General features: G+C 45.7%; 1 protein-coding gene across 2 annotated transcripts in view; it reads right to left on the minus strand.

Annotated features, from left to right (window-relative positions):
• LOC124555782 overlaps positions 1–20,922 on the minus strand; it is a 366,970-nt gene that overhangs the window by 345,108 nt on the left and 940 nt on the right. The window lies entirely within an intron of this gene.

Here is a 20,922-nt window from a genome sequence, read left to right on the forward strand (position 1 = left end):
CGCTCACCTGCACGGCGCCAAACACGCATACGACCATCATTGGCACCAAGGCAGAAGCGACTCTCATCGCTGAAGACGACACGTCTCCATTCGTCCCTCCATTCACGCCTGTCGCGACACCACTGGAGGCGGGCTGCACGATGTTGGGGCGTGAGCGGAAGACGGCCTAACGGTGTGCGGGACCGTAGCCCAGCTTCATGGAGACGGTTGCGAATGGTCCTCGCCGATACCCCAGGAGCAACAGTGTCCCTAATTTGCTGGGAAGTGGCGGTGCGGTCCCCTACGGCACTGCGTAGGATCCTACGGTCTTGGCGTGCATCCGTGCGTCGCTGCGGTCCGGTCCCAGGTCGACGGGCACGTGCACCTTCCGCCGACCACTGGCGACAACATCGATGTACTGTGGAGACCTCACGCCCCACGTGTTGAGCAATTTGGCGGTACGTCCACCCGGCCTCCCGCATGCCCACTATACGCCCTCGCTCAAAGTCCGTCAACTGCACACACGGTTCACGTCCACGCTGTCGCGGCATGCTACCAGTGTTAAAGACTGCGATGGAGCTCCGTATGCCACGGCAAACTGGCTGACACTGACGGCGGCGGTGCACAAATGCTGCGCAGCTAGCGCCATTCGACGGCCAACACCGCGGTTCCTGGTGTGTCCGCTGTGCCGTGCGTGTGATCATTGCTTGTACAGCCCTCTCGCAGTGTCCGGAGCAAGTATGGTGGGTCTGACACACCGGTGTCAATGTGTTCTTTTTTCCATTTCCAGGAGTGTATTATATTCCTAGTGTTGGTTAATATTACTGTCATTTTATATGTTTTCGTTTTTATATTTTCCTTTTTCGTTTTTCTCTTATTGTTGTTCCTTAAACCCTTTTACATGGCCATTTGTCATCTTTTTTTTTTTTTTTTTTTTTTGGGGGGGGGGGGGGGACATTGCAGGACAGGTATAACAGTTTATATTTAGTATCGACACATTGATTTTGAGTTCATGTGTCTGTATGTGATGCACTTGTGATGCCACAGGCACATTGTGTATTCTGGTTTGACCTCTTCCTCTAGTTACACTGTTAAGTGGGACAGTATGAGGGAAACGTCACCATGATAGGTGGAGCAGAAGTGGAAGAAACTTTTTTACATATACTACAGATTATACCTAAATTGAAGAAGAGAGAAAATTTTGTCACATTACATAAGTGAAGCAGAAGGGAAAGTGTGAGTAAACAATAGAATTTTATAGGCACAAAGTAAAGGAAATCATTTAAAAATAATAATAATAATAATAATAATAATAATAATAATAATGAGTAGTTGGCACTTTCCACTAAGTAATGCTTGTCTCCTAGTCAGTATAGTACAAATAATGGGAAAAAATTAATTAAAAAAGCTGGTAGTACTACTGGGCATACTTTTGACACTGTTTTGGTTGCGAGCATGACAGATGTTTGGTGAGAAGCACTTTGTATCACTGATTTCACTAAGACGAAACACTTTATACTCTTATACTTGACTATTTGATGCGAGAGGAGAAAGCACTTTATCTTTTGTGTTGCACTTATTCACTATTACTGCACACGTTATTCTTGTGGTGAGTGTGGTGAGGTGGCTGGTGGCGGTGCTGAGGGTCACAGGCTGGGAAGGACTCTGGCCATTGCTGTCTGCAGTGGAATCTGCAGGAAGTTTTTGAAGTTCTCGCGGTAGCGCCTGTGCTGCTGGGCCGCCTTGTTCTCCTCCCAGAGGTCCATCAGGAAGGCCAGCTGGTCAGTCTGTCTCCGCGCTACGATGGCGTGTGCCGTCATGGCGAGGATCCAGAGAGTCGCCAGTCGCTTGGGTCGTGGAAATGGGTTGCCGTCTGGGGCGGTGATTGCTTCCACTGTGACGCTTCCCGGCGCCGTTCTGTTGATATGTGCCACCATCTGCTGGCACGCCTTCCAGATGTTGATGGCATTCCCGCAGGTGAATCGGTGCTCGAGGGTGTCGGTCATGCCACATACGTCACACTTGTCACTTGCGACGAGTTTTATCTCCGCCAGTCTTTGGTTGGTTGGTACCGTTCTGTTAACTATTTTGTACCATGTCTCCTTCGCATGTTTAGGCAACACGTTTTCCGAGACGTTCCCCCATATTTGTTTCCAATTGTATTGCGGGAGTTTGTGTTCAATTTTGTTTTTTGCCGGCTTTCCCCTGAGGGCCCAGTATATTCTCTTGGCTGTTCTGTGGCTGGGGTTCGCCACGGTATCCAGAACGTAACTTTTGTTGGCGTAGTGCAGCCTGACGTGTCGCATTCTGAAGGGAATGTGCCTCGTATCGACCGGCGCTTCTTGTGATGCGGGCTTGTATCTTTCTATTATCTTGGCTGTGACGCTGTCAGGGTTTTCGTCCTGGATGGCGAGCGTTCGTTTCAGTAGAAGGGCTGCACATTTGGTCTTTATATCAACTAGACCTAGTCCCCCTTCTTTCGTTGGCAGCGAGCACGTTGCTTGCGCCACTTTGAATATACACTCCTGGAAATTGAAATAAGAACACCGTGAATTCATTGTCCCAGGAAGGGGAAACTTTATTGACACATTCCTGGGGTCAGATACATCACATGATCACACTGACAGAACCACAGGTACATAGACACAGGCAACAGAGCATGCACAATGTCGGCACTAGTACAGTGTATATCCACCTTTCGCAGCAATGCAGGCTGCTATTCTCCCATGGAGACGATCGTAGAGATGCTGGATGTAGTCCTGTGGAACGGCTTGCCATGCCATTTCCACCTGGCGCCTTAGTTGGACCAGCGTTCGTGCTGGACGTGTAGACCGCGTGAGACGACGCTTCATCCAGTCCCAAACATGCTCAATGGTGGACAGATCCGGAGATCTTGCTGGCCAGGGTAGTTGACTTACACCTTCTAGAGCACGTTGGGTGGCACGGGATACATGCGGACGTGCATTGTCCTGTTGGAACAGCAAGTTCCCTTGCCGGTCTAGGAATGGTAGAACGATGGGTTCGATGACGGTTTGGATGTACCGTGCACTATTCAGTGTCCCCTCGACGATCACCAGTGGTGTACGGCCGGTGTAGGAGATCGCTCCCCACACCATGATGCCGGGTGTTGGCCCTGTGTGCCTCGGTCGTATGCAGTCCTGATTGTGGCGCTCACCTGCACGGCGCCAAACACGCATACGACCATCATTGGCACCAAGGCAGAAGCGACTCTCATCGCTGAAGACGAGACGTCTCCATTCGTCCCTCCATTCACGCCTGTCGCGACACCACTGGAGGCGGGCTGCACGATGTTGGGGCGTGAGCGGAAGACGGCCTAACGGTGTGCGGGACCGTAGCCCAGCTTCATGGAGACGGTTGCGAATGGTCCTCGCCGATACCCCAGGAGCAACAGTGTCCCTAATTTGCTGGGAAGTGGCGGTGCGGTCCCCTACGGCACTGCGTAGGATCCTACGGTCTTGGCGTGCATCCGTGCGTCGCTGCGATCCGGTCCCAGGTCGACGGGCACGTGCACCTTCCGCCGACCACTGGCGACAACATCGATGTACTGTGGAGTCCTCACGCCCCACGTGTTGAGCAATTCGGCGGTACGTCCACCCGGCCTCCCGCATGCCCACTATACGCCCTCGCTCACAGTCTGTCAACTGCACATACGGTTCACGTCCACGCTGTCGCGGCATGCTACCAGTGTTAAAGACTGCGATGGAGCTCCGTATGCCACGGCAAACTGGCTGACACTGACGGCGGCGGTGCACAAATGCTGCGCAGTTAGCGCCATTCGACGGCCAACACCGCGGTTCCTGGTGTGTCCGCGGTGCCGTGCGTGTGATCATTGCTTGTACAGCCCTCTCGCAGTGTCCGGAGCAAGTATGGTGGGTCTGACACACAGGCGTCAATGTGTTCTTTTTTCCATTTCCAGGAGTGTATTTCGACGCCACAACAGGTAGTACACTGCGCTCGTTAGTGTTCGCGCAATTTCTGTCGGGATGCTTAAGATTTGCGCCAGGTACCATGCTTTCGACAGGATCGTCGTGTTTATCAGTTCTGTTTTCTGGTGGATTGTTAGCTTCCGGTTCGCGTGCTGTCTGGAGAGACCTCTTATGGTGTGGCACGTCCCTCCAGTTGTATGCGGCCATTCTAAGTGGACAAGACTGTATATATATTCCGAGAACTTTACGGCTTTCTGCTATTTTATACCACTGGCTGTCTGGTTTGAGTCGTTGATTCCCTATCGGCAGTAACACTGTTTTTCTGGGGTTGGTTTGGGCGCCTGACGCTTTTTGGAATGTGTTCATGATGGTTTCTACTCTCTCAATATCTTCCTGGTCTTCAATAAAGAGGCCTAGGTCGTCAGCGTAGGCTATAAACGCTATTGTTTTGTCTCCTACGGAGAATCCTCTGATGTCATTTGTGAGTTTCCGCAGCAGCGGGTCCAGTGCTGTAGCGAATAGAGCCATTGACAATGCCTCACGGATCTGTCCAGTTTTATCAGTTTTGTTTTCCAACTATTGATTATTACTGTCGATCTCGAAGTACTTAGTATCTTCTGGATGATTGTGATGAATTTTTGCCCAAACCCGAGTCTGTTTAGTGTCTCTACGAGATATTTGTGGTCGATCCTGTCGAAGGCTTTGTTGAAGTCAACCGAAATTATGGCACCTGCGCTCCTGGTGGTGGCTGCCTGTGCTATTATGTCCCTGTAGGTGCATGTGGCGTCAAATATATTTTTCCCTGGTACCGCGCATGTTTGCCACGGACTGATGACTTTTCTCATCGCCGATTTCAGGCCGTTTGCGATGCATTTCGCTATTATTTTATAGTCGGCGCTGAGGAGCGTAATCGGACGAAACTCTTCAATGCGGCGGGCGGCTCTCTTCTTAGGGATGAGGGTTATGGTCCCCGGGACCCCATGCACGGGAAGCGAGAACGCGACCGCGAGACCACGAACTATAGACGCGAAAACTGTGGAGATTACGACTTTCCTGCAAGTGAGCAGCTTCAGCGAAGGGTATTCAGCAATTATGAATCCATGACAACGATGGACGTCACCCTGGGACTATATTCGACGCAGTTCGCCAAGCATCCGGACGACCGCCGGATTCAAGCGGCCGAAAACCGCTCGTCACCGGCCGTACGACCGGCTCTGGAGCAGCGCAGGATGGCCCAGATAGAGAGCCTGTATACAGGCTCTCTAGTCCCAGATCGAGCAGAACGCCCTCTATGAGGAAGAGGAAGGACTACTTTATGGACCCGGGGTAGCAAATTGAATGTAAGTTGCATAATATTGCATTTATATGTAGTCAAAACTTCAAACGCGTTTTTCTCGAAATGAAGTTTTTTTTTTTTATTGCGCGGTATGGTAACTTCAACTCTACTGAACCGATTGGCAAGATTCTTTGTTTCCGACGAAGCTAACTGAATTATCTAGGAGTTGTAGCACTTTTATTCCGATCCATCAACTATAAATAACTTTACTTGGCCGACGAAGTCGAAAAATCGATGAAAAAAACCCTATTTTTTTCAAATGGCCGCCATTTTGTTTCCTATGGTCCAAATAACTTAATCGAGGTACAACTCATAAAGAATCTTATGTACTTCGCTGAGATCAACTTAATTTTGATTTCAGACGAGCCGGCCGACATGTGACATACCGTGCGTGGAGGTCTACATCGAAATTTTGTTTCGTTCCGACGGCAGTTCCGCCTTTGCTCTTCGACATTTCCGGTCGAAAAAAATTCCAGTTTGTAGAGGAAATATCAATAAACATTTTGACCAAATTTGACATTGATATCTCTAACACATCCCGAGAAAAAAAAATCTCAAAGAACATGCTTTTTTCGGGCCAAAGATAGTAAACCTTCCCTTAATTCGTCAGCTTGATGATAAACTGCGTGTCATTTCGTTAATGGTCACAGGTATTGTGATACTTCAGTTTTAGGTAAACTACTGCAAGAAATCCTTAAAGTTTGTAGTGAAAAATAGGTGCCGCTAGGAATTTGCGTTTGGTGCGTGTTAAGTCATATTTTGCCGCATATGAAATGTAGATAACATATTCAAATAGTCTTTAAACTATAAAGGATGTCGATGTTTGTCTCCAATGTGAAGAAAATGTTACATATGTAAAGTGCTCCGTCAGGAACGCGTGCGACAGTAGAAAAGCCAGAATGAAATATTCATAAATCCCTCGTATCACATAAATGGTTTGAGATATCGAAACATGACTTTGGCAGATCGTAGCACGCAAAAAGGAGCGTTTTACCATATGATTAATATGCGAAACTTCTATACCTACCACAATATTCAAGCAACTGCAGATTTTTTCAATAAAATAGTATAATTATTGAGGGCCATCCACTGCTGGTGATACGAGAATTACTGTGAGTTTTGCAACAATATTAAGTGAAGAGGTTACAAATTAGTTTTTTTTTTACTGAGAATGCGCTTTTTCGGAAGCTATTGACCTGTCTTACCCTCAGTTCCTAGTTTAATAATACACACTTTGAGGATTCTGTCACGATTTCCACTGCATTAGATTGTTAGTGAGATGAATATTTCTAAACTCTACTGTCTTTCGGAAAAAGAAGCAGAGTTTAACATGACAACAAGAGAAGTTACGTACTTCTCAAAACTCGTCGCATTTCTTCATGAATCCATATCACCGCAACTACCTCTTGCTATGGCTGACAGCTCGACTTTAGTCCTGTGGTGTAAAATCTGCAATGGCTGCTTCTGTCAGCATTTCAACTGCGGTGAGCGTAAACTTCTTGTTGTGTTTTGCCACATTACTTTTCGCCTAGGTCCATATATTCTCAGTCGGATTTAAAGGAGCATTTTAGGGAGGAAACCTGTTTAAACATGCCCTTTAGCGTTAGCCAGTTCGTTGACCTGTTAGCATGCAGTTTTTGGCTTGTACAGTACTACAAATTCCATTAACTTCGTCTTATATAAGCTACGTTCAAATTTATCCCATGGAACAGTTCTTTGTACCCAGAATAAAACATCTGCTCTCCTCCACTGCTTTGTTGGAGCTTTATCCATAACAACAAAGTGGTATGGCGTACTGTCCATTACTATTGTCGAATCCGGAGGAATATTTTGCAGCAGAACATTATCTTCACAACAGGTGGAGGCATTCTTGGATGACACTTTTATTACGAATCTGGTATTAAGACGTATTGTACGGTTATTATTAATGCAACTCCAATACGAAAAGCCTTGTGCGCAATATCTGGCGACCGCAGAAAACTTTAACACCAGAAAATACCTCTTTACAACGAGAACTGACAAACGTAGATGCATCTAATGGCGTGACCTTGTGGCACTGTTTATCCACGGCTTGCCAACAGGGGCGCTTTACCAACTGGTGGCGTGGTAGGGAACGCCGGCTCGCCATAGTACCGGGTGATCAAAAAGTCAGTATAAATTTGAAAACTGAATAAATCACGGAATAATGTAGATAGAGAGGTACAAATTGACACACATGCTTGGAATGACATGGGGTTTTATTAGAACAAAAAAAAAGTACAAACGTTCAAAAAATGTCCGACAGATAGCGCTTCATCTGATCAGAATAGCAATAATTAGCATAACAAAGTAAGACAAATCAAAGATGATGTTCTTTACAGGAAATGCTCAATATGTCCACCATCATTCCTCAACAATAGCTGTAGATGAGGAATAATGTTGTGAACAGCACTGTAAAGCATGTCCGGAATTATGGAGAGGCATTGGCGTCAGATGTTGTCTTTCAGCGTCCCTAGAGATGTCGGTCGATCACGATAAACTTGCGACTTCAGGTAACCCCAAAGCCAATAATCGCACGGACTGAGGTCTGGGGACCTGGGAGGCCAAGCATGACGAAAGTGGCGGCTGAGCACACGCATCACCAAAAAACGACGCGCGCAAGAGATCTTTCACGCTTCTAGCAATACTTTTTTTTTTTGTTCTAATAAAACCCCTTGTCATTCCAAGCATGTGTGTCAATTCTTACCTCTCTATCTACATTATTCCGTGGTTTATTAAGTTTTCAAATATATACTGACTGTTTGATCACCCGGTATTACCTGGGCAACGGCGTCACGTTACCTTCGGTGAGCCAAACGTCAAAAGTCGCAACAAATTTTAAACACACTATAAGTCTTATCGATCCATCGATCCATTTTATCTGCGCCATCGCTGTTCCTCCCACTGCTCGCTACAATCCTCGCCAGACGATGGGATCAAGCTGATTTGTGTTTCGCACCACGACCATCGCCGCATGTCTGAAAACTTGAGCCGGCCAGGGTGGCCGAGCGGTTCTAGGTGCTACAGTCTGGAACCGCGCGACCGCTACGGTCGCATGGCTTTGAGCACTATGGGACTTAACAGCTGTGGTCATCAGTCCCCTAGAACTTAGAACTACGTAAACCTAACTAACCTAAGGACATCACACACATCCATGCCCGAGGCAGGATTCGAACCTGCGACCGTAGCAGTCGCGCGGCTCAGGACTGCGCGCCTAGAACCGCGAGACCACCGCGGCCGGCGCTACGGTCGCAGGTTCGAATCCTGCCCCGGGCATGGATGCGTGTGATGTCCTTAGGTTGGTTAGGTTTAAGTAGTTCTAAGTGTTGTGGATTGGCAAGACAGCCAACCCACTATGAGAGGAAGCCGTAAGGCACGCGTTTCAGCCCACGCAGGCTGGCGTGAGGTCTGGAACAGGTCAAGGAAATGAGACTAACAAAAAACGTACGTAGCTGCTGGAATACTTAACTTTAATCCATAATTGGTGAACATCGCTCTTGACAGTACATGTTTTACAGCGTCAATAGTAACTGGTAATGGCGCCTTGCTAGGTCGTAGCAAATGACGTAGCTGAAGGCTATGCTAACTATCGTCTCAGCAAATGAGAGCGTATTTTGTGAGTGAACCATCGCTAGCAAAGTCGGCTGTACAACTGGGGCGAGTGCTAGGAAGTCCCTCTAGACCTGTCGTGTGGCGGCGCTCGGTCTGCAATCACTGACAGTGGCGACACGCGGGTCCGACGTATACTAACGGACCGCGGCCGATTTAAAGGCTACCACCTAGCAAGTGTGGTGTCTGGCGGTGACACCACACTAAGTTCTAGGGGACTGATGACCTCAGATGTTAAGTCCCATAGTGCTCAGAGCCATTTGGATTTGGAAACTTGAGCCGAGATTGGCTGCTTCAAGGTCACTCCAGCAGTGCTCTGCTTGGCCCTGCTAGCACTATGCTACATCTACAGCTGCATGAATACTACGCAAGCCACCTGACGACGTGTGGCAGAGGGTATTTCTGGTAACACTAACTAATCCATCCTTCTTGTTCCATTCGCGAACTGCGCATGGGAAGAATGGTTGTCGGTGAGCCTGTGTATTAGCTCTATTTTCTCGAATTTTCTGGTTGTGCTCATTTCACGAGATGTATGTGGGAGGAAGTAGTATGTTGTGTGATTCTTCCTCGAAAGCACTCACTCGAAATTTGAACAGTAAACCTCTCCATAACGCACAATGTATATCTTTTAGCGTCTGCCACTGGAGTTTGTTGAGCATTTCTGTAACGCTCTCATGCCGCCTAAACGATCCGATGATGAAACGCGGCGCTCTTTGTTGGATCTTCTCCATCTCTTCTTCAGTCATACCTGCTGATGGTCCCAGATTAATGAACAATACTCAAGAATCGGTCGAACAAGCGTCTTATAGGTACTTATTTAGTGGTTGAATTACATTTCCTTAAGATTCTTACTATGAATCTTAGATTCACATCTCCTTTTCCTACTGATTGTTTCATGTGGTCATTCGCTCCTAATACATACGCGTAGGTATTATATGGTGGTTACTATATCCAGCAATTTGTCATCAATAGTATTGTATTGTTGTTAGGTGGCAACGGCCTTGCACCTCACATGAGTCCATTTAACGTGACACTTTAGGTTTTGTTGGAGTAATACTCTAAATTACGGTGTAGGAAATCTATGTGGAAACGCATCGGCACGCGAGAATTCCGCGATTTTGTAATTATAAGATTTTGCGGAAAGGTAGTACGCGAGGCAGAGCTCGGCTACGTCCCGGCCTAGCCGGCGAAAGCCACAGCCTGACGGTATGAATGGTGAACTGGGGGATTTCTGTAATCCGTTTAGAGAGGCCACAGCGGCCGCCACCTCTGAGGGATGCGTGGCTGCAGGTGTTCAAGTGTTTAACAAAACAGAGCAGTGAATAGCTGGACGGGCTTTCCTGTGCGTGCTCTCGCCTATGTTTCACTAATTTTACGCCTTCGGGTAACTCAAGTGGGGCAGGCCAGGAGATCCGAATAACAAACTTTCAATGCAAGAATCTGTGTTTGCTGTGACGGGGAATCTTGCTGGGAAAATCTCGAGTGGTCTCTTGGGCGAAAACTTGCAGTAAACGTGTTATTGCCTACAGCTGTGGCTCTTCCCAGCCGGCGAGGGCGGATTTACTTGTGAAATTTTGTAGAAATAAAAGAATTGTGGGAAAGAGTTCTATTCCCAGGCCGTACATTGGTCGGCACTGGCAAACTGGGTATTTTGAGAGCTTCTAGTGATGTGATTCGCTCGGTAAAAGTTGAGGTGAGAAAACAAAGGTGAAGAGCGATCTTGCTGGACTCTCGGTAGAGGTCTTCCGTTCTGGGCTCTCGTACTGAGAGGACGTTAGCCAAGTCGTCTCCCCTCTTGGTCTTTCGTTCTGACAGGACACTAGCTGCGCCAGCTCATTGCTGACGGAAACATTGTCGCAATTAGAGAAGTTTACGGACAGCAGTCTGGTGTTCGAATACTGCAGGATTGTACTTTCCGAGACGCCACACGCCGATCGCACGGCCGCGGCGTCGTCGTCTGAGACCGCCGCTACAACAGGAATATTACGGTGAGATCGCACCCGCTTCGGCCTGTGTTAGGAGTAACGTTAAATAGTTGGATCAATTACAATTGCTGTTTCCACAGAGGTTTCACAGTACTTCGGAGTGTAGTGGTTCTTTGTATATATGTTATAAGAGATAGCGTTTTGGACCGATTTTAACAGAGTTACTGCCAGTGCCAGTTAGGAGGATAATTTGTAAATTGTTCATTGTGTTTTATTCAGCATTGATATGAAGGTTATAATAAAATTATTGTGATTCAGTAGAGCCTTTACTTTCAGTAGTTGATCCTGAATTGACCCTTTTGCTTTATTTTATTTTTGTGTATGTGTTCGATGCCACTGAACACCCTAAGTGTTCGTGATCGTTCATGTTTGGAAGTAAAAATAGGTGTGATTTATCGGCAACACTACCACCGCAGATTAATTAGGGGTGACAGGGCCACATTTAAATTTAGCGTTATCCATTTTTTGCGTACAGTTCCACTCCCAATTTCTCTGTAAGTTGTTTGTCAAGCAACGAGTGGGGTGCTACATTGTATTGAACTGGGGACATAGAAACGATGGAGAGGCTTCGTCCCCGCTGTACCCCTCAATGGTTCACAACCCCACAACAGGCTACAGCAGTCCACTCATCCCACCGCCACCCCACACTGAACCCAGGGTTATTGTGCGGTTCGGCCCCCAGTGGACCTTCCCCCCCCCCCCCCCCCTCCCCTTCCCCCACTGGAGGGTCTCACACCAAACGAGTGTAACCCCAAATGTTTGCGTCCTAGAGTAATTATGGTGTACGCGTATGTGGGGACAGTATTTGCGCAGCAATCGCCGACATAGTGTAACTGAGGCAGAATAAGGGCAACCAGCCCGCATTCGCTGAGGCAGATGGCAAACCACCTTTAAAACCATCCACAAACTGGCCGGCACACTGGACCTCGACATTAATCCGCCGGGTGGATTCGTGCGGGGACCGGCACGCCTTCCCGCTGGGAAAGCAGTGCGTTAGACCGCATGGCTAACCGAGCGGGCCATCAATAGTATAGTGGTATAGTAGTAGATTTATTTTCCTATGTACGCAGAATATGCTGCAAATCGTTACTGTTTCCTAGCGTTTCTATCGTCTTATAGACAACCGCAACATCTGCAAACAGCCTTAAAGAGCTTTTGACACATTCTACTAGATCATTTATATAAATTGTAAACAGTAACAGTCCTATCATACTTTTTTGAGGTACCTCCAAAATTACCTTTACTAACTGTGGCACAGTAATTACCCCAGCGAGAAGCGAGCAGCGAGGCTGCAGTGTAATGTAACCAGGCTCACAGCGAGAAGCGAGGTGTGATGCATCAGCAGCAAGCAGCAAATGCCAGCAGTGAGGTCACAGCGTAAAGTATCCTTAAGTAGTGGGGCAAAGTGCATATGAGGGTTCTTTTGATATCGAGTTGATGTGCAAATTAATTAAATCGTGGCAGCTGATTGATTTATGATCTTAAGCAACTGATCTGCTAAGTGGTTTTTCATGTAAACCCCCGCCCCTAATCCTCACCTCAGGAGTCTTTTAACCTAGAGTTCTGCTAAGTGATTCCCCCCCCCCCCCCACCCCTACAGTTCCCTATCTTCCTAACCCACCTATCTAGAGAAAGGGACACTTGTTCTGTTCTGAGCCACTTGTCTCCCTCCTGGGAAATTGGGAAATCCCCCAGCCCTCCCCTCTCCCACTTCTTCTCACCTCCCCCACTTCCCCCCCCTCCTCCACTTATGAAATGACGGGAAAAAGAGGCAGTCTATGCGGAGCTGCTGCGTAGGAAGGATGTAAAGTAGTGTCTCTATTTATTTACTTTATTTACTTATTTTTGAAGGTGTTGGAGTGTCCTCCACATTCCACCATCCCTTGCCTTCACGCCCCACGTTCCACCGCCCCCCAACCCCATTTTCTCGACTGTGTGTGTGTGTGTGTGTGTGTGTGTGCGTGCGTGTGTGTTCGCTTCGAAAGTTTGAAGACTGAATGCTCTAGTCCACAATACCGCCACCAGAGTATGCAGGAATCTGTCCTACAGCAGTCCCCCCTGTCCACACTTTCTGCGCCCACTTGTGAATTAGCAGGAAAAATGCTGGAATGGAAGGTACTGTCTTTTATTTTTGGCGGGAAATGTGTAATTGACGAGATGTTGGTGCTGGCCAGTGAGGAGTTTAATATGTGTATTACTTCTAAGCATATGGCTGAGGATGGCATTCAGAGCCTCTTACATGGGGAGTGGAAGAAGGTAACAATGGTTGAGCATAGGGGGAATTTTTTTCAGCAAATGATGGTGATAGAGCAGGTTGGATTGGGGATGCATTTTGCAGTTCATAGTTACTACAGCCTACGCTAAAGCTATTCATATTTTTTAAGATGACTGCAGAAAGAATCGCATGTTTGATCCTGTGCAAGACTGTTTAAGTGTTTTAAATTCTAACAAACAGTATTTAAAATGTACGTTTTTTCTTCTCTACCAATGACAACCCCTATGGTGTCAACTAGCACATACGTTACAGAGCAGTTGCTGTGTGGTTTTTAACAACATTCTACAGTATGTCTACTGAGGTAAAGGGATATGTGCAAGTTGACTGCTGTCTTGGATGCTTTCCTAGGAAAGAGAGACATCTGCCTCTCAATTGACATGGATCTGCGTTAAAGGATGATAGAAAGCAGATAATCGGTTGAGATGGATTGTAACAAGGTAGACTGATAATGCATTTTAGAGAGAGGAAGATGTTGTGGCAGGTCATTTATCGCACATTTAACCATTTTCCTATTGTTCTCTTCGTCTGTATCAGTTGTGTGGTATAACCTGCGTTCAACTCGTATACAATTTGTTTGTTCTTGGTGTGACTTATAGCATTGTCTACCTAACAGCAAACCTCCCCCATACCTCAGCCAGCTGAGGACTTTCGACACATATGTGATGAATCATGCCCACCAAACCGATGGAAAACCTATTTTGGTTCCTTCCTCTAGATAAATAAAGATACATGCTAAATACACCATTTCCCCACTACACAGGAAACTATATATTTTTTTCTTTGATGTCGAAGATAGTAGTTTTATCATCTTAAAGTTTGTTGTCATAATGTGTGGGTAAAAAACTGGCAGGGTGAGCGTATGTCAGGTGTTGGAAATATATTTCCTGCATTGGAGTATTGGAAGCATTGCATTATACAACTAATACATCAGAAATCACACTGCTATAACATTATAGCATGTTTAAGTGCAGAACCATGTAGCCTTAGGAGTGTGTTTATGTTCTACCTCCTTGGTATGGACTCCAAACAATAGAACAATATTCCAATATTGATAGCAAAAGTGATTTACGTAAAATGTAACAAACTCCTTCGGCCTGAAACTCCAGTATGCATAAACCATATGTTTCGTCTTCTTCTTAACCGTCTATAATATCACCAAAACACTATCAAATGTATCAGGCTCATATCTACAGTCTTCGCAGAACGGCAGCTACGTTATTGGAATGAGAATACTGGTCTATTTCACTAGCGCCGGTCGGTTGTACAAGTTTGGAGAAAATGTTATGCTCTTTCTGAAAGAAAAATGTCGAAGTGTATTGTTTACGTGGAACTCTGCTCGTTCTGTTCCTTCACGAGACTTCAAATGTAGCGGGTATAGTGGTTGAAGACAAAGAAAGAGTTACGAGATGCATAGAGAGAGACCATTTAGAGTTTTGCTCAGGATCCTTAGCCGATTGGTTCAACAAAGGGGCAGCTCGTTTCGAAGGGGGACAGAGTGCTGCTATGGATACGATTCGTGTTTGTTGGGGCTGGAATCATCAAAGGTGTTGGTGAGATCTTTCAATCTGCAACATTATCCTACGAAAGTGAGAATAATTTGTGACTCCCATTCACATAGTGAGAGATGGCCAGTCGTAACAAAATTTTTCTGAATTCATAGAGTGTTTCAGCTAAGGAACGTAGTTTCTGCACCTCCTTTCTGCCGCTGACTGTTTCCCACGCTACGAATCACTACTTGGGAATGCTTTATTAATAAGGGGTTGGACCCGCATTTGCCAATAATATAGCTGCGATTCGTCTTTAAATACAGGCACATAATGACTGCATAGTCTCCAGTGGAATGTTATGCCACTCTTTGATCAGAACCTCTTCTAACTCCTGTAGTGACGAGGGAGGCGGAAATCTGCTCCGGAGTCGGCACTCCAATACCACCCACAAGGGTTCGATAATGTTCAAGTATGGAGACTGTGCTGGCCAGGGAAGACGCTGCAGTTCAGTTACATGCTCCTCATACCATGATTGTACTCTCCTGGCTGTATGAATGGGTGCATTATCGTCCTGAAATATGGCATCATTGTTGGGGAATCATAGGGTACACCCGATCACCTAAAATGTTCAGATAATCGTTGGCTGTAATACGGCCTATGAGAGTAATGATTGGACCAGCAGAATACCATGATACGGCTGACCACACCATCACACTTCCACCTCCGTGCTTAATCGTTGGAATCAAGTAATCAGGTTTGCAGGCTTCTTTTGGTGTTCTCCAGTCGTAAACCCAGCCCGATGCTCAAAATAACGAAAACGTTGATTCGTCGAACCATATGACGTGTTTCCACTGATCAGCCGTCCAGGCTTTATACTCCTGACACCATGTTTTATGCTTCCTTGCGTTTGTTGTCGTCACTAATGGTTTCGGTATAGGAGCTCGTCCATAAATATTCGCTTTATGGAGTTGTAGGCGGACCGTGTCGATAGATACTGTGTCTCAAAGATGGCTATTGAGCTCTGCAGTCACTTTAGCCGTAGTAGTTTTGTGTTGTTTTGACACAATTCGTGTTAGTGTACGACGATCTCTGTTATTTGGTTTTGATTTGCGTCCACTATTACGTTTACACGAAGATGTGTTTCCAAGTCTTGTGTAGTCAGTCAAGACTGTTGAAACAGCTGTTCTTGAAACAATCAATAAGTTGGCTATCTTGGTTACTGATGCTCCAGCTAATCGGGCCCCTTACAATTTGCCCTCTTTGGAATCCAATTAAGTGTTTCATTGCACGTCAACCTCGGCCTCTGAATACAAATATAAAGTGTGCACTACTTGTAGGCCGGCCGGTGTGGCCGAGCGGTTCTAGGCCCTTCAGTGTGGAACCGCGCGACCGCTACGGGCGCAGGTTTGAATCCTGCCTCGGGCATGGATGTGTGTGATGTCCTTAGGTCGGTTAGGTTTAGGTAGTTTTAAGTTCTAGGGGACTGATGACCTCCAGTGTTAAGTCCGATAGTGCTCAGAGCCATTTGAACCATTTTTTGCACTACTTGTAAACAACTTGCACTGATGCCTAGTCTGTACTGAACACGTACAGTCTAGCGCGACACGTGCCTTACCTGCGTTGTTGACCGTCAGACACAATCTTCCCATTACTGCCACTGTTCACATTATTTTGCCTATCCCCTGTATTTGTGTCATGTGATGTAGGCAGTGTAACAAGGTTCATGGTATGTTCACATGTATATGGCACTTGCAAAGCAATGGAGGGTGGGTTTGGCAATGACACAGAAATTGAGAACCATGCTACAATGTCATCGGCTGATAGAATCACGAGATAGACGCGATGAGACGTTTTGTTGATGTGAGAAGTCGTCGAAGCAGCGGTTTTGAATTCGAGGAATTGGGCAAAATGCGTTGAAATTACGGAAAATCTGGTAAAATTGTGAAATTGATGGAAAACGTGTAAAATCATGGAAAAATGCGACAATTTGCTCATTCATCATCGACATCAATATCGCAGATGGAGTTTGTGGTTTTACTCGGTTGGATGTAACGAAATAACGAGGAGGGAAGGATGCGAATTTTAGCTTCCTGTCGGGTGTAAAAATGACTGTGTTTATTTTCCGGCATGTGAACAGATAGCGTGAAAGTCGCTGTTCTGTACTGATATTTATGAGTCTGAAGTGTGTGTAATACCCACATGCATGACAGTCTATTTATTTGACTTTCACAGACACTAATTTTGAGTGCTCGGGCTATCTGCAGTATCTATATCTGCAGGGGGGAAGAGGGCTGGAGGAGGGGATGTAGGAAGGGGGGTAAGACCGGTTCTAAGCTGCTTAGTCTCTATCCATATACTGAGGTGAAGAGACATGCAGAGTTCTGGTTTAAGGTTTCTTTTTTTTCGATAGTTGTGTGATATTGTTGCAGCGTTTTGTCTTCCTGTAAAACCACGGGCAGAAAGCCCTCGCACCATAACATAGTCGTTGGTATTGTGTTTTTTTAAATAGTTGCTCATTATAAGAGGATTATGTCTCTCTCCTCTTAAGACACACTGGTAACAAACACAAAAAAAGAATGTGTCTTTCCGTCTTATAATGTTCAGTCAATATTGATTATCGTGTTGTTGTTGGTCCTACCAGCATTATGCCATTAGTGAAATGTTCTACTCATCATAGTGTGTGGAACTTGCTGGTTAAATGTACGTCTAAGGACTGCTGGATGATGTTCAGTGCTTATTTTGTAGTATATTCAATGCAAGATTCATTTTGCTCCGTTCAATAATCATTGTAACAAGTATAAATTCTGTTTACATCTATTTAGCTGGACATTTAATTGATTTTAGTACTATATCAACTATTTACACTATTGCTGTCATAATATTTGTTTTAAAAGCGCAAGACTACACCCTTTTTCCGACATGCGAGCAAATAGCATCAAAGTCACTGTTCTCCATTGATATTTATACATCTAAAATGTATGTAATACCCACCCACATGCATGACAGTCTGTTTACATGACTTCCACAGACACTAATTTCGAATGCTCAGGTTACGAGAGGCCACTAGAAGCGGCTGTAGGACAGTTTCGAACTCGCTGTGTTGGCTGCATTGTGGACTAGAGCAGTCGGTCTTCAAACTTTCAAGACAAACATACACATGCAGAATTCGAAAAAGTAGGGGTGGGGGAGATAGAAAATGCGTCCAGGTTGCGGTGAAGCATGGAGCACAATCCAACACACTCAAAAATAAATACACTAAGTAAATAAAGACATTACCTTATGTTCTTCTTCTGCAGCAGTTCAGCACAGACTGAGTCATTTTGCCATCAGTTCAGGACTGGGGGAGAGGAGGGGATGTGGGGGGACACAAGGAGGGAGGTAAGGAAGAGGAGGAGAGGGCTGGTAGGCATCTCAGGAGGGAGACAAGTGGCTCAAAACTGAGGAAGTGCCCCTTTTCCTAGAAGGGGGGTGGAGAGGGGCGGTGGGGGGTGAAGGGGAAATCACTTAGCAGAACAATAGTTTAAGGCACCTCTGGGGTGAGGAAGGGCTTGGGTTACATGAATAACCACTGAGCAGAACAATAGGTTAAGGTCATAAATCAATCAGCTGTCACAATGTAATCAGTTTGGATGACAGTTTGATGTCAAAAGAGCCATCATACCTGCTTTCCTGCGCTACTTCCTTAGGCTGCGTTTATGCTGCCACTTCATTACTCGCTGCCCGCCAGCATGGCCCGGCGATGATGAAACAAGTTCTGGCCCATTTAACTTAGACCATCGCTGCCCTCCTAGCTGCTCACTACGATCTATAACAGGTGAGAGTATCAAGTTGGTTTGTTGTTTGTGCTGTGACCATCACCACATGTCCTGAAACTTGTGCTATGTTTGGCTGCTTCAAGGCCACTCTAGCAAAGCTTTGTTTGACTGTTCCTTATTGCACAGTTTCTCACACAGCTTACATCTATTTCTACATCTCCATCTACATCCATACTCTGTAAACTACTGTGAAGTGCATGACAGTAGGTTCTTCCCATTGTACCCTATATTAAGGTACATAGTGTGGGAAAATGACTTCTGAAATACCACTGTGCAAGTTGTAATTAGGTGAATCCTATTCTCGCGATCTCTGTAAGATCGATGTGTAGGGAACTGTAGTACATTCATAGATTCCTCGCTTAATACTGGCACCTGAAACGATGTACATACACTTTTGAGAAGTAGTTTGCATCCAACTTCAAACATCTTTCAGCTCAGGTGTTTCTCTATTTCCGTGATGTTCTTTCATGATCAAACAAACATTTGACTATTGTTGCTGCCCTTCTTCAGTGTACGCTGAGAGCCTTATTTGGTATGGATCCCACGCACTGGAGCTGTATTGTAAGATGGGCTGTATGAATGTTTTTTAAGCAATCTCTTTTGTAGATTGCATTTCCCCAGTATTCCACCAATGGAACCACCATAATGATACTAATGTTCTAGGACCTACAAGTGACTATTTTAAACAGACACTTATTTGAACCGTTCTTGGACTCAATGCTTTCTGGAATCAAAGACATACAGATCAACATAACCGCTTCATGAAGGATAACAGTACGTGTAATAGTTTTTGAAAATTCGTTGTCCTGTTTCTCTTTTTCATTAGCATTTCAGTACTAAAATCTACAAGTGGCAGATGTAGTGTATGAAGTATATGTAGATAAACAATGACGAAATATTAACTCAGAGTGATTAAGTCTAGGAAATGCTCTCCAACGGAAATTACTTTACTAATTTTGGGTTGAATCTTCGTATCTTACATTATTTTGGTTTGATAATACTTAAAATAAACGGGAAAGTTTGTTACAATATACGTAACAGTCTGACAAACAGCTCTGGCTAATTTTATGAAGTTCTTCTTAGAACTGGTGACAGTATCTACAGTGAGGACAATCTAAATTCAGAGAGTGTGTCCTTAGCTTTTCCTTTTTCTAGTTACCAATAACCACATTTTTGGTATGAACATATCACTACTGTTGTATTTGGACGATACATATACATAGTTTTTGCTCCACACACTGCAAGGAATCCACTCAACTAGCGATGTGAACAGCCGCCAGCCAAAGGTTCCAGGCGAGAAGTGAGAAGCCTGCGCGGCCAGCTAGCAGCGATGTGCCAGCAGGGAGGAGCGAACTGCCAGCAGCGAGGCTGTAGCGCAAACGTATTCTTATCACCTACAGAACGTGCATGCATTGAATCTGGCGCATTTTCCGTTACGTATAATTTATGTACATGGCTTATGCATCATTGAGCGGACATGTCCATATTTCCATGCCGCATTCTTTTTGCAGATAAAACTTACTTCACCAGAGAGGCTGTTTTGAGCTGTCAAAACAGCCACATTTGGGATGAAGAAAATAATTATACGAAAATTTCTCGTGGATTTGAGCAACAGTTCTGTATCAGTGTATGTGCTGGTACTACCAATGGTCTTATTGGGCTTATTGCCTAACAGGTCCCAGATACATGGCATTCCTGCAACTGTTATTGGTGGTGTTATCGAAAAATTTGCCACTGTCGATCCACCATGAAATGTGGTTCTAACATAGCACCCATGCAATTTGCACATGACATCTGTGAACATCTCAACCAAACATTTGGTGAAAGCTGGATAGGTCGATGTGAACTAACAGTAGTAGCACAAGGGGAGTTCGATATCAATATGGCCCATTGTTCTTGTATGCCAAGGTCGTCGATAATGTAAGCCCCATCCTCCCCTTTCCCTCCTCCAGGCATATCGTGAGTCATCAAACAACATGGCTGGTACTTGGACAATTGGACAAAGGCTTATTGTTCTCCTATGCCATGGTCACTGTGGAAGGGCTATTGTTCTCATATGCTGAGGTCACTGGGCCAACAGAGATTAGGGTGCCATTGCCAGTCTCTGCATGCTTCTTGTCACACTGCCACCATGGCCATCGTCAGACACGAGGCCATGAACGAGGGAACTTTGCCTGGCTGACCAACACTCGGTCGTGACCCACCACAATGGAGAATACGTTGTTATTGGCTCCACGTTTTATGCATGCTTTTCCTGTATATGCCCTGTCTTGATCTTAGTCTCAGCCAAGCCACAGCCTCTAGCCAATGAGGTATATGGGCCAGCCACTTGTGTAATTTTGCAGCTGAGTGCTGCAGTAATCCTGGGGTATCATTCGCAGTGCAGTGCCTGTTGCAGAAGTGGACTGGATTGTTACATGCTGTAGCACAAAGTAACGTTTTACAGCCAGCTATGTGATGGGAACTGCACT

The sequence above is a fragment of the Schistocerca americana genome, chromosome X (genome assembly GCF_021461395.2).
Source record: "Schistocerca americana isolate TAMUIC-IGC-003095 chromosome X, iqSchAmer2.1, whole genome shotgun sequence".
Taxonomy (NCBI): Eukaryota; Metazoa; Arthropoda; class Insecta; order Orthoptera; family Acrididae; genus Schistocerca; species Schistocerca americana.